The sequence below is a fragment of the Capsicum annuum genome, chromosome 1 (genome assembly GCF_002878395.1).
Source record: "Capsicum annuum cultivar UCD-10X-F1 chromosome 1, UCD10Xv1.1, whole genome shotgun sequence".
In the NCBI taxonomy this organism is placed as follows: Eukaryota; Viridiplantae; Streptophyta; class Magnoliopsida; order Solanales; family Solanaceae; genus Capsicum; species Capsicum annuum.
In genome coordinates this window covers 201,387,623-201,402,643 of record NC_061111.1, presented here as the reverse complement: position 1 = coordinate 201,402,643, position 15,021 = coordinate 201,387,623, and the positions used below count along the sequence as shown (strand labels likewise).

Sequence of the window (15,021 nt, the reverse complement as noted above, 5' to 3'; positions counted from 1 at the left end):
CTGAAGAAGGAGGGGGTGGGGTGGGGTGTGTGAAGAAGAAAGGGATTTTCTTTTTTATTATATATATATATATATATATATATATATATATATATATATTACAATATATATATATATATATATATATAAATAATATATGTGGGGGATTTATTTTTTTTTAAATTCTATTTTCTTACGTGACAATGACCTGACACTGATTTGGCACTGACATGACGCGTGTGTAGTGCACTCTCCGTAGTGAGAATGGGATTGTGATTTTGAGGGTGAATTTAATTTACTTTAAAGTTATTAAGGGGGATAAATAAACGAAAATTAAATTTAAATGTTAAAATAAGTTGAACGGACAAATTTAGGGTTTTTTTTATAACTTTTCTCTTTATTATTTGGACTTTCATTAAGAACGTATATTTATTTTTTTTGGTTAGAAGGATCATATTAAGAATAGACCTAGGATTGAATTAGAGTCGGAATAGATCGATGGTCAGCATCTTGAAGCTTCTTCACGGAACGCTTGGCCTATTACAGATGAGGACTTTTTCGAAAGGATAGAGTCATTATCCTCTATAGTACTGATTCTTTTAGGATGGTATTCTATTGACGAAGGCTACCTTCTTAAATAATTTTAGGATGGGGTAGGAAGATATTGCACAATTGGTCTAAAGGATATTATACCATCAAAAGTTGTGGTGTAACGTGTCAAGTCTTCCTCCGTCTTTAATCAGAGATTCGAGTTTGATTACTTGCTGATATGAAGTTGCCTTTAGAAAAAGGCGTTAACCCGCATGCAAAAAAATGAGATTTTTGACACAAATATTTTGATTTAATTGTTTCTCCAAAATAGGTACTGAACAACGAACAGACACAAAGATAGAGGATGTTTCAAAAGGAAAACAGTTTTGTTTTGTTTGGACATCAACAATATTTCTAATTCTTAAGTTAGGCTCGATATTGCTAAACAAAATTTCCCTTTAAAATTGAATCAGTCATTTTAATAGATTAACTTCTACGTCATGAGCAGCTAGCTGAATTTTGTCAAGTATATAGAAAGATCAACCCGAAAAAAAATATATGTATCAACTGTTTTTATAAAAAAACTTGAGCCACTTGTCAATTGAATAGAGTTTAATTTGCCTGATTACTGTTAGGTTAATTGTTGATCTAATTTATCCGGATTAATTAAGGTTTAATTAACGACTATTAACATGACGAAATTATTTTTTAAAAGATGTACCGGAATATGTAAATTAATTGATTAGTGATTAGTCTATTGTATGATTTGTTAAATTTTCTGACTTTTTGATATAGAATAATTTTTAGATGAAGGACATGTCTGATAGTGATGACATTGATGAAGAAAATAACATTCAGATTCAATATAATATTCCATTAGCTAATTTTTTTATAATTTATTGACCTGTGAAATGGTGTGCTTTAACCTTTCTTTTTGTGTTTATTATTGATAGAGCCTAATTGGATGCATGAATATGACTATATGAGTTAAATCTTGAAAGGGCAAAAAAAAGAAAAAAAAATATGACTATATTTGTTGTTTCAAGAGGTTACAATTCGATTGGACCTATCAATAGAATTTAAAAATGGAACTCGTAATGAAAATAAAAAAACTATCTTTTAAATGGAGGCGTTAAAAATTGATGATTTTTTTTATTCGTCAATGTGTAGTATTTTGTTCGTTATCAATCTAATAAGTGATCGGTTTTATGAATAAATTTAGTGAATTATGTATTTTTGAAACATTAATTCGATTCAATTGCTTGCCTGCAGGCCCCCTATGTATGTATCATGCATTGATTCTTGAAGACCAACCAGATCATTTTGAAAGTGAGGTACTATAGATTATTCATTAGAATCTAGAGACTCTAAAGATGTGAAGTAAATTTGCGTATCTTATTATATTGGTGAAATTTCATATGCAATATTTAATAATGATTTTACTTCGTACTTATTTTGATTGATTATGTCATTAAGGTTAAATTTCCATGCATTTCTCTTCTATGATAACCAATAGAGTGGAATAGTCCGAAAAAGAAATTAAGTTAGAAAGTTGTATGTAAATGGTAACTACTTTGTGCGGCTAGAGGTTTCTATTTTGACGCCATATCTAGTAAGAGCCTCTCTCGTGATTGAGGTGATGAAGTGAATGTATATTTATTTCCTCCAATTCCTTACTTAATTCCGTAAACATAAAATACTTCTACTCCAGGTTTGCTTCGCTTCTTCAACCGATCCTTAGAAAATCAAACTTAGTACATACGGACAAATGTTTGAATTTAAAAAATATAGTACCAAATTTTGACTTTCCAATAATGAAGATCGTGGTGGCTTGTTATTGGCTATTACTGTCCAACTGAGCCTTGCCGTATTGAAAAATATTTTCTATGTAAATTTTACATAATTTAAATGCTTAATTTTATTAAATAATATTAAATAAATATAATTAATGGTTATGATTTTCACCTTTTATTAACTGTTTTTTAACATAGAAATAGTAAAACGTGATTATTACGAAGGAAAAAAAAAATAGAAAAAAGACTAAAGAAACAAAGTAAATGGAATCTAAGTGCATTTCATGTTCACGAATCTAAAAGTATTTGGACAACGGCTATGCACCAATAATAGACAGAATATAAAGGTTCTCATCTTGGCTTAAAGCGTAAGCTAAAATATTTTTGGCCCTCTTTTTTTTTATAATAAAAAAAAAATAGAAAATGAAAGGGAGGAGATGAGCTAAGTTGGAAAGGAGGGGGTAGCAAAAAATATTGGAAGTTTATCACTACAAAACAACTTAACAAAGTCCAATAGTCCACAACAAAAGAAAAATCTAATCAGTATCTTTTACAAAATTTAGTCAATATATAAGAATTTATTAATTGTAAATTTATTGTATAATTCAGGATACACTTATAATAATCATAACCTATTTTGGTGAGGTGAGAAATGTATGGCCCAGCCTGTATAAACTATTTGATCAATTTTTTCTTTCTATATATGCGGTTGTTAAAGCGACATCGCTTCATTAAAAAATTTTATTATATAGTTATACTATTGATTCCTACTTGTCAAAAGTCAAAATGTGCCACTAATATTGAACTCAAGACCTCTTCTAATTTAAAACTCTTTTAAATTAATGATTCAAGAATATATCTTATTAATATAATAATTAAATTTTTACCCTTTCTTTCTATAAAATGTTGACATCACTTATTATTAATGTTTTGTACGCCACTATAAAGTACTCTACCTATTCCATACCTGTAAATAAAAGAAGCTCATCGTGGATGATAGAACTGTACAGCTAAAATATTTTTTTAGTTGGCTAGTTAAAAATATTAAGATCCCCTAAAGATTAGTCCCAAAATAAGAAAGTGAACATGCATGGGACAAAAACACTCATGGTGGACATGGGACAAATTAAACTAAAGTCACCTACTTAATTATGCAAAACTTAGAATCAAAGGATCTTTGAAAAAAAAAATATTATAAAGGGAGAAAAAAAGAAGAAGCTACTATATATGTGGTTATGTGGAAGGTTAAGGGTCATGTACCTAACATTGGACCACAACTTAATTAAGTTTTCTTAATCATTTTATTTTATTGAAATTAAATGTATGCCATGTGCCTTGCACTACCAAGTCACTATTTGTAGCTAATTAGTCCGGAGGTTATTAAGAATTTTTCAATTACCATTACTTGGTTGGTTGTTGAGGATAATATATATGATTAATTAAGGTACACGTACGCTACAAGAAGAATGTTAATTTGTTGAACTAACAAATTTATTACAAGATTTGAATCAATTATATTAACGAAAAGATTTAATAAATACAAATGGGTTTTAATTTCTCCGCTTTGTTATGGCTCTTTAGATAAGGATTAATACATCGTAGTGAAAGAAACAAATGGATTAGAGAAAGTTCAAGTGTTTTCTACAAAAGAATTTATACTCTATTTTATTTGTATAATGGTTTAAAATACATAAAATAAACAAAACGAAGAAAAAAAAATCTAAGTGCTTTCCATTCATGAATCTAAAAGTGCAAGGATAATAATTGCTAACACAAAAATTATACTTCCTTTGTTTTTACTTGTTACATTTTGATTTAATATACTCATTAAAAAAAAAAAAATTATTGACATAGTATTTTATCATAGTACCCCTATTAAATAATATTTACTACTGAGTCCTCCAATTAATTTGGAAAAAAACAATAATGCTAAGGGTAAAATAGAAAATCAAAAATTATCTTTTTTTGATATGTCAAAAATGACAAATAAAATTAGAAAATAAGTGACAATTAAAAGCGACGGAGGTACAAAAATAATATATGAATAAGGCATGTGCCGAGATCAAATTCTAACACAGATGAAAATAAATTCTAGTTAAGTGATTTTTTTGCCAATTTCTAAGCTTTGTTGGACAAATTAAAATTATTTAATACATGTACTGATAAGAGGTAATAGGAAAGTTGAGATGCTATGTTGATCCAAATATAGTTTTAAAGTGTTTATGACTTTATGTAAAGGTTAAGCAAAATAGAGTTATCATTATTGAAAATTTGAAATGAAGACGCTAAAATGTGAAAAGTAAGACTAAAAGTTATGAAATAATTAGTTGAACAAAGGAAGTCAGCTTTGAATATTATGAATGGGTAGTTTGTGGTTAACAGTTAGGCCTAAAAGAAGAGGGTGAATCATATATATGCTGCAAAATTGCCATTATTATGTAAGGCATATTAACTTCGTGAACATGGGTAAAAGTCATCCACTTAATATAACAATCATGTGAGAACTTAGGAGTATCGTCTTTAAAAATAGGCCTTGCAGTATACATAATCAAATTTGATAGGACTCAAATGCGAGTGCTGAACACGGGAAGAACCAAAAGAAATAAGTATGAAAAAACGGGTTCAAATGTTAACGTTATAGAGAAGAGAATTGGGACCAAATAATCTTTTTTGGGAGGAACAAAACCACATTTTATTATTATTACTAGAAGTGCAAGGTCCGTGTCAGTATGGGCCCGACAGTAGAACATGTGGATTGCAAGTTTTAAATTTTAGGATTTATCTTGGAGTAGAAAGTTTGAGCAGTAGAATATTTTTATTAGTATGATTGAGCTGAGGGGATCACAATCGAAACCCTTTTTTAACCTTCTTGTTGAATTTTGTGATCAGAAATATAAAGAAAAAAGAGGCGTAAATTTGATGAAATAGCTTAAATCAAATATCCAGCTGATTATTGATTTTCAATATCGCAAAGATTAAGAATCATGTAAACTTACTCGATAAAGAGAATGCATACCTTAGATTCGCTATTGTTTTGTTTAATTATTAATTTTAACACAGTAAAAGAATGTTGTTTTTTAATAGAGAAGGAAGAGTTGAGATTTTCTTTTCTTTTTTTTATTTTTAAAACAGAGAGATGTTAATTAATATTGAGGAGCTGTAAAAAGTTGAGAAAGATGGTTACATATATTTGATAGAAAATTTGCTAATGTTAAGAAAGTGTAAAGTGTTTGGTAACAAATTTGTGATAGATACACGTTTTTTGTACTTAAATTTACTTTATTCATATTTAAATTAATTGGTAAAAATCTTTTGCAAATAATCTTTATACTTCTTTTCTTTAATTTCTTTAAAATATAGTAATAAAATTTACTTATGCTTTATTCTTCTCACACTTTACTGCGTATATTTTATCCTCTTTAAATCTCATTATACCATTTTACCCTCTTTAAACATCACTGTAAATTAAAATCACGATTGAAACAGCTGAAGCAGAAATTAGTCAATTTTTTATTTTTTTTTGTTAATTATTGTTATTTACAGTACTTTTTATTTCATTTTTAAATAATATATGTTGCTTTATATCTTCTTCTGTCCCGTCCCAATTTATGTTTCACTAATATAATTTTGATAGTTAATCAAATATTTTATGTTGACATATCATTTTGTTATTCTTATTTTTCTAATACATAAATGACTTATAATAAGGAGTGATATATGACTTATAATAAGGAGTGATATAGTAAAATCATCATTCGAAAGACGAAAATTTAATTTAAAACATTCAGAGTTAATTTCGCATTTTATGTCTATTTTATTTTTCATTAAATATTATTTATTTTATTAATACTTAGATGACACATAATAATTAATTAAGAGCTATTCATTATGTTATTACTATAAAAATTAATATAATTTTATCATATTCAAAAGTAATCATTGATAATTCACCGAAATAGTATATTAATTAAATACGGGATGCTATATTTGCATATGCAAAATATAATATTATTAAACATTATTAGATAGTGCATTATATTTATCTTTCACAATAATACAATTTTACTATATATTTTTCTTTATTTCTTTTTAACTTGATACATACTGACCCAACACAAATTCTAAGAAAGTATTCATTAGAAATTTATTTTATTAAATTAAATTTATTAATTTTGTACTTTAAAAATTTAAAGTTAAGTTTAAATATTAGTATTTCTATATAAGAAAAAAATAATTTTAAAATTTAAATTTACTAAAATAAATAAATAAATAAAAAGATTGATTTTCTATATAAAAGTCAATTAAAATAATAAAATTGATTTATTTTAAATATTTAGTTGCAATTAATTAAGATGATTTTTTATTTTGTCATGATTTATGCTGCACCGATAAAATTTTGAGAATTGAATAGAACTTATATCTATTTTTAAAAAAGTATTTTAACTTGTTAATTATTGTGATTTATAATAATATTTACGTAATTATCAAATAATATATTTACTCCTTGTGTCCCAATTTATGTGGCTTCGATACAATTTTGAGAGTCAACTAAAAATTTATATATCTTTTAAATATTTTAAGTTGTTAATTATTATGATTTGCAATACTTTTTCTTTTATCTCAATTTATGTGGCATTGCTAAAATAATGAGAGTCAATAAAATTTCTCTATATCTTTTAAATATTTTAAGTTATTAATTATTGTGATTTGTGGTAACAAATTAGTTTTGAACATGATAGTTAATTAAATAAATAAATAAAATTTACTTTCAATATGTAGTTATAGTTAATTAATATAAATTAATAGAATATATTAAATATTTAAACCATTATGATAAAACAATGGAATTATTATATATTGGGGTATGGTATATAATTAAGTGGGAGTAGAGGGTTTTTTTGGTAATTGCATAACAGGTGGTCGAAAATAATTTTTTATTTTGTCATGATTTATGCTGCACCGATAAAATTTTGAGAGTTGAATAGAACTTTTATCTATTTTTAAAAAAGTATTTTAACTTGTTAATTATTGTGATTTATAATAATTTTTACGTAATTATCAAATAATATATTTACTCCTTGTGTCCCAATTTATGTGGCTTCGATAAAATTTTAAGAGTCAACTAAAATTTTATATATTTTTAAATATTTTATGTTGTTAATTAGTATGATTTACAGTACTTTTTCTTTTATCTCAATTTATGTAGCATTGCTAAAATAATGAGAGTCAGTAAAGTTTATATATGTCTTTAAATATTTTAAGTTATTAATTATTGTGATTTGTGGTAACAAATTAGTTTTGAACATGATAGCCAATTAAATATAAAATAATGAGAGTCAATAAAGTTTATATATGTCTTTAAATATTTTAGGTTATTAATTATTGTGATTTGTGGTAACAAATTAGTTTTGAATATGATAGCCAATTAAATAAATAAATAAATAAAATTTACTTTTAATATTGTAGTTATAGTTGATTAATATAAATTAATAGAATATATTAAATATTTAAACCATTATGATAAAATAATAAAATTATTATATATTGAGATATGATATGTAATTAAGTGGGAGTAAGGAGATATTTTTGTAATTGGATAAGAGGTGGTGGAAACCACCTCTTTTATATAATAGAAAATTTAAATTTAAGAGAAAAGGTAAAGATCCTTATATGTGGCAACATGGACGGTTAATGGTCGTTTTCCTAAATAATAATTAAATAAGCTTACTAGCAAATCCAATGATGGAACATTGGACCAGAGGGTATACTAGAGTAAGAGATTTTTTTTAGTTCATTAGGATTAGTGGATTACATATGTGCCTTGCACTAACAAGTTACTTTAGGCATTAATTATCGCTTTAAGTTTTCAAATAATAAGGCTTGCTAGCTAATTAAGATTAATAGCCTGTTTAGCTAAAAGTCATGTTTATCATAAAAAGTAACGTGTTTGACCAAGTGTTTCTCTTCTTCTTTTTTTTCTTTTTTTTAAGAAATAAGTGTTTATGTATATAGAAGTAGCAAAAATTGTTTTTTAGAAACTAAAAGAAAATAGTTTTTCCATGAAAGTGCCTTTTTTTTTTTTTAAGTCTTTTGGAGAAAATACTCTAGAAGTTTGATTAAACTCTAACTACTCAAAAATATATTTAAAATTTATCGCCAAACATGAATTTCTCACAATTTGTTTTTTGAACAACATTATTAAAAAGTATTTTCAAAATAAAGTGATTTTTATTGTAAATAATTTATTTATTTTGTGGATGTTCACATACCATACTTCACATACTTCACCTACTACACATAATATTAGAGCATGTAATGAAGTTATTACTCTTGTGTATATCATTCACATACTACATCTATTACACATACTATTGCCTATAAAAGGCACTCCTTACTCCAATGTAAATACACACAAAAGTAGAGGAAATAAAATCTTCTCTTATATCTATAGGTCTCTCTCATCTCCCCTTTCGTTTTAATATATTTCAGAATATTTATTTACAACACGTTATAAGCACGAGATTCCTTATAAGGTACGTATTTATTATGTAACTATTTGTTTCCAGACTCTACACACACATACAAATATAAATTGCTAAAGGAAACAACCTTTTTGATAATAATCTATTAACAATATATGATTCTATTTAAATTTATTTGAGATGGTTATCTTATTTTGAAAATATCATTATATCTAACTTATTAATCTTTTTATGATAGTTTCACTATGTCAAATTTATCAAAACTTGAGTTTGTGGCAGTAGACATTACCGGAAAGAATTATTTATCATAGGTCCTTGATGCTGAAATTCACCTTGATGCTGGAGGTCTTGGGGATACTATCAAACAAGAAAATACCGCATCTTATCAAGATAAGGCGAAAGCCATGATTTTTCTTCGTCATCACCTCCATGAAGGATTAAAAACTGAATATTTAACTATGAAAGATCCACTCGAATTGTGGACCAACTTGAAGGACCGATATCATCACCTAAAATTGACGGTATTATCAAAATCTAAATATGACTGGATACACCTTCAGTTTCAAGATTTTAAATTGTGGTTGAGTATAATTCTGCTATTCATAAAGTAAGTTCAATATTAAGATAATGTGGAGAAACCATCACTGATGAGGACTTACTAGAGAAGACTTTTTCCACTTTTCATGCTTCTAATGTATTTCTGCAACAACAATATTGTGAAAAGGGATTTAAGAAATATTCAGAATTGATTACATGCCTACTTGTGGCAGAGCAAAATAATACTTTGTTAATGAAAAATCATGAAGCTCGTCCCACTGGATCTGCTCCATTCCCTGAAGAGAATGTTGTAGCAGCACATGATAAGTCTGAAATAAGGTAAAATTATTATCGCGGTCGTGGTCGTGGACGTGGCAAAAGATGAAATAATTATCATCATAATGGTGGAAATAAACAAGAGAATAATAAAGGTTCTCAAAATAATCCTTCAAAGGGTAAAGTTAATATTTGTCACCAATGTGGTATGAAAGGTCATAGGATATGTGTTTGTCGTACGCCTGATCATTTAGTCAAAATTTATCAAGCTTTTCTTAAAAGAAAAAAAAAATAATGTGGAAGTACACTTGACCTTTCGAGGTGGTGATGATGAAGCAACTCCATCAAATACATATGATGATGTTGAGGCAAATCTTGCTTATAATGACAATGACTTTAAGGGCCTCTCAGATATTACTCATTTGAAAGCTGAAGATTTCTATGAGGACATTGATTGAAGAACTGATCAACTTAGTTGAGAATAAATTATAAAGAAAGTTATTATTTTCTTTTGTTTGCAATTATGTTTTTCTGTTTTATTAAAGTACCATGTATTTCTAATTTCTACATTTTTTATGTTAGTTTTTCAAATTTCTTATAATATGTTTTTTTTTATTTGAAGAATATGAAAATTTCCCAATCATCAATTGAATTCAAAATAAGTTACGATGATATATGTCTTATAGATAGTGCTACCACACATACTATTTTAAAAGATAAGAAATATTTCTCTTATTTGGTGATGAAAGAAGCCAATGTTAATACTATATGTGGTAGTACAAGATTAATTAAAGGCTCCAAAAAAGCTAACTTATTACTTCCCGGAGGAACAAATTTGATGATTGATGAAGCATTATATTATAGTAAGTCTCAAAGAAACTTATTAAGTTTCAAAGACATTCGCCAAAATGGCTATCATATTGAGACTACAAATGATGGAAAAATTGAATATCTTTATATTACTACAATAATGTCGGGTAATAAATATATACTTAAAAAATTACCCGCTCTTTCTTCCAGCTTATACTACACAAGTATTAGCACTGTTGAAACATATGCCATAGTAAATCAAAAGTTTACTGATTCAAACAATTTTATTATTTGGCATGACCGGTTGGCTCATCCCGGTTCTAATATATTGCGCAAAATAATTGAGAATTCATAGGGACACTCATTAAAGAACCAGAAGATTCTTCAATTTAAAGATTTCTCTTGTGTTGTATGTTCTTAAGGCAAATTAATTACTAGGCCATCAATAATGAAAGTGGGAATTGAATCTCCTGTATTTCTGGAATATATACAGGGTGATATATGTGGGCCCATTCACCCTCCATGTGGACCATTTAAGTATTATATGATTTTAATAGATGCATCTACAAGATTGTCGCATGTGTGTTTATTATCAACTCGTAATTTGACATTTGCGAGATTACTTACTTAAATAATAAAGTTAAGAGCACAATTTCCAGATTATACAATAAAGACAATTCGTCTTAATAATGCAGGTGAATTTACATCCCAAGCTTTTAATGATTATAGAATATCAACAGAAATAACAGTTGAACATCCAGTTGCCCATGTCCATACTCAAAATGGTCTAATAGAATCATTAATTAAATGTCTCAAATTAATCGTTAGACCAATACTTATGAGAACAAAACTTTCCATTTCGATATGGGGTCATGCTATTTCACAAGCAGCAGCTCTTATGCGGATAAGACCCACAAGTTATCATAAAATCTCCTCATTACAATTAATTTTTTATCAAGAGCCAAATATTTCCCATCTAAGAGTTTTTGAAAGTGCGATATATGTTTCAATTGCTCCAGCACAATGCACAAAAATGGGTCCTCAAAGAAGATTGGTAATATATGTTGGAAATGAATCTCCTTCTATTATAAAATATTTGGAACCTATGACTGGAGATTTATTTACGGCAAGATTTGTTGATTGCCATTTTGATGAAAGAATATATCCAACATTAGGGCGAGAAATTAAGCAGTTGGAAAATGAGATAGACTGGAATGCATTATCATTATCTCACTTAGATCCTCGTACAAATAAATGTGAACTAGAAGTTCAAAGGATAATTCATTTGCAAGACATTGCAAATCAACTGCCAGATGCATTCACTGACCTATCTAGAATTACAAAATCTCACATTTCAGGTGTTAATGCTCCTATTCGAGTTGATATCCTAATAGGACAATTGAGTAATGCAAATGAGTCTAAACCACACTTAAAACGTGGTAGACCAATCGGTTCTAAAGATAAAAATCCTCGAAAAAGAAGATGAGCAAATGATCAAAGTAATCATAATATGAAGGAAGCTACTTATGAAGAGCAGCAGGACATAACAATTGATGAAACCTCAGAAAAGGTTCAGGTACCTGAAAATAATAAAAATAAAGAGATCTCAGTCAGTTATGTCTCATCAAGAAAAATATGAAAACGAAATGATATAATTGTCGATAATATTTTTGCTTATAATATTATTGTTGCAAATATAATCCAGAATGACCTGTTAGGCATATCTACTATAAGGAAGACAGGTTTAAATTATTTAAATCTAGTATGCCGGGATGTGGCTACTAATCAAGACAACACTGCACTTCTTGATTAACTCGTAATATAATCCCTGTTACTAAAAAAGGAAAGACTTCATAATGAAACAAGCAAATGAATAAAGAAATAACATGGAAAGTAATTTTTAATTTTATGCGGGCACACCGTTAATAGGAGTATAATTTAACCTACTCAAACAAGTTACACATCATTTTTGCAAAGTAATTTTTATGCATAATATATAAATAAATATTTTAATTTTAAAAATGTATGTCTAGATATTTTAACTTGATCTTTAACTGGCAATTACATATTTCGGCTTTTCTCTATTGTGTCTAATGAATACACGACACTAACGTAATACATTAATTTTGGACGTGTTTATATGGCTAATTAATATGTAAGTTCTAGTGTTCAATTATATTGACACAGTGAAAATGAGTTGAGGTATCTTGATGTGCATGTTTAGGAGTCGTTCGGTTGGAAAGAGGTTATCCTGAAATAATTAATTTCACGATTAGCTATCCCAAAATTAGTTATCTCAACATGTATATGAATAACTTATCATATCACTATATATAGTATAAATATTGGGATAAATAATCTCAAAACTAACTAATATCTCCAACCAAACGCAGAATAAAATAATCCTATATTCTATTGCAAAACTATTATATCTTTACATTATGCCAAACGACTCCTAAAATTAGAATGCTTAATTATCAGCTCAACTAAATTTAAGTATTTGTTGATGTATTATGCCGTATTTTTATTTCCCAAAACCATCTTTCCGAAGTCTATTACTTAATTTAAGCACCTACATATAGTTGACTTTAAAAAGACTTGATTGGATAAAACTTTTAAAGAAGTATTTTTCTTATAAAATTACAAATCATTTGTATTCTTGATAGGAAAATTCCACAGGTAAAGAGTACCTAAATTTAAATAAATATTAATGTGTCTGTTGCACTTTGCTTTTTTATTCGCAATAATGAAAAAGAAATTCGAGGTATGGTCAATGATAATATAATATGCAAATGAAGGGCATTATTAATGCATGTGGAACTTTAAACAAGCAATTCAAAATTTTCCTTACTGCTATATTTGACATTTAAATTTGTGGCCAGTTTTCTTGGCGAGTTTGGAGTATTCTAACATATACCCTTCAGTTTTAAAATAATTGAACCTTTTTCTAAAATTATTTATTTTAATTTAGTAGTTTATTTTATGAAATTAAGAGAATATTATTACATTTTTAATAGTTTCCTTATTATTAAATGACTAAACAAATTGCATATTCAAATTTATATTTGTAAAGTATAATTAATTAGTGAGACTAATTTGATAAAAATAAATTCATAATAATTTATTTATTTTTTTAAAAGTAAGGATCAAGTAAATAAGGGTCGACTATTTTGAGATGGAGGAAGTTTCTTCTACGAGATGCAACACATAATTAATGTTACTTTTAATGTACATTTAGAAACATCAACGTCTTAACTCTTAGTATCCAAAACATATACGACATCGAGAAAATAGGCTTCGAAATTAAAATTTAATTAGCCAAAAAATATGTTACCTATCAAAAATGCCAAAGAGTTAACCAAAAAAAAATAGCATGACACCTGAAATTTTGAATGATTTTATTAAGTGCGGTTAATTTTGCAACACCAATAAAAATTAGAAAATTGTGATTGCAAATTACAAACTGATATTTTGATTGTCTCACTTACAAATATAGATGTTAACATTGTATCACTTCAATTTATTTTTAAGCTTGGTCTTTAAAATTTTTTTTTTTTTTTTCAGATGATCAAGTTTATATTTTTATTTTTAACACGATAAAAGAAAGCACAAAAGACTTTAATTGGACAGCAGTAACCAAAAGGTCAATGAATTTAATTTATAACACTATAATTTAAACTATTGATACGAATAGTCATCAGTTCGTCCTTACGATGACAAATTGTTCAAGGATTAACTAATTAATAAATTAGCAACTGTTTATTTTTGTAAGACTAATTCACTTCTGACTTGGCTTTTCATTTCTCGCAATATCACAATAATGTATTCTGGATTAGTTTTAAAAAGTTATTGAAAGAAAGAAATGTCAATGTCCACCAATTATAGAATTAGAAATCCAAGTAACTTGTTGATAAATCAAAAAAGTCATCAATCCGATAAATGGCATGAAATCTTAAACTATGTTTTCTTAATAAACATGATCATTATAATTGTTAGAAATAAAAATATTTTCATACACTTCAAATTATTTACTCTATTTTGAAATGAAAATAATTGATGATCTACTATGTGCAAAAAGTAATCAACTCTAAAAGAACATTCAACAGATTTTGTGATTTCATTATTAGTATTCTCAATTTATCATAAATTGTTTCATTTGATAAATTACTCATTTATTACAGAATTGAGATTATATATTCTTCTCATGTGCAATTCTGTAAGCAAAATTAATATTAGTTATAAATTCTTCTTCTCTATATTTTTGGAAAGAAAAGATAAATCAAACCTTTTGGCATCTATATCTTTTGTTTACAAAAATTTTGCTGAATTAATCAAAATCAATATATTCATACCAAATAAAACCTCAAAATTATGAAACTCGCATATATGTTGGTAGCTTCAATTTTAATTTTTAGATTGTTACTCACTTCCATAATTTCAACAAAATATCTTTTATTTGTGAAGCTTGAAAAATGATTGCTTTTGTAGACTCAATACAACTTTTTCAACATATTTGTGACAATAATTTAAAAGTTAGATTGGATACATTATTTAAAATGTAGCATAAGAAAAACAAAATAATGAATATATACATTGTATCATATCAAATATAT

General features: G+C 26.9%; 1 long non-coding RNA gene across 2 annotated transcripts; it reads left to right on the top strand.

Moving 5' to 3' along the window:
• Positions 1-8,724: 8,724 nt before the first annotated feature.
• LOC124888984 lies at positions 8,725-10,107 on the top strand. 2 transcript variants are annotated; one of them, XR_007047630.1, is made up of 2 exons: positions 8,725-8,836; positions 9,097-10,107. It is a non-coding gene; the product is annotated as an uncharacterized LOC124888984 (long non-coding RNA). The 2 variants fall into 2 exon arrangements; XR_007047631.1 differs by having other exon boundaries at positions 8,726-8,836; positions 9,024-10,107.
• Positions 10,108-15,021: the final 4,914 nt, after the last annotated feature.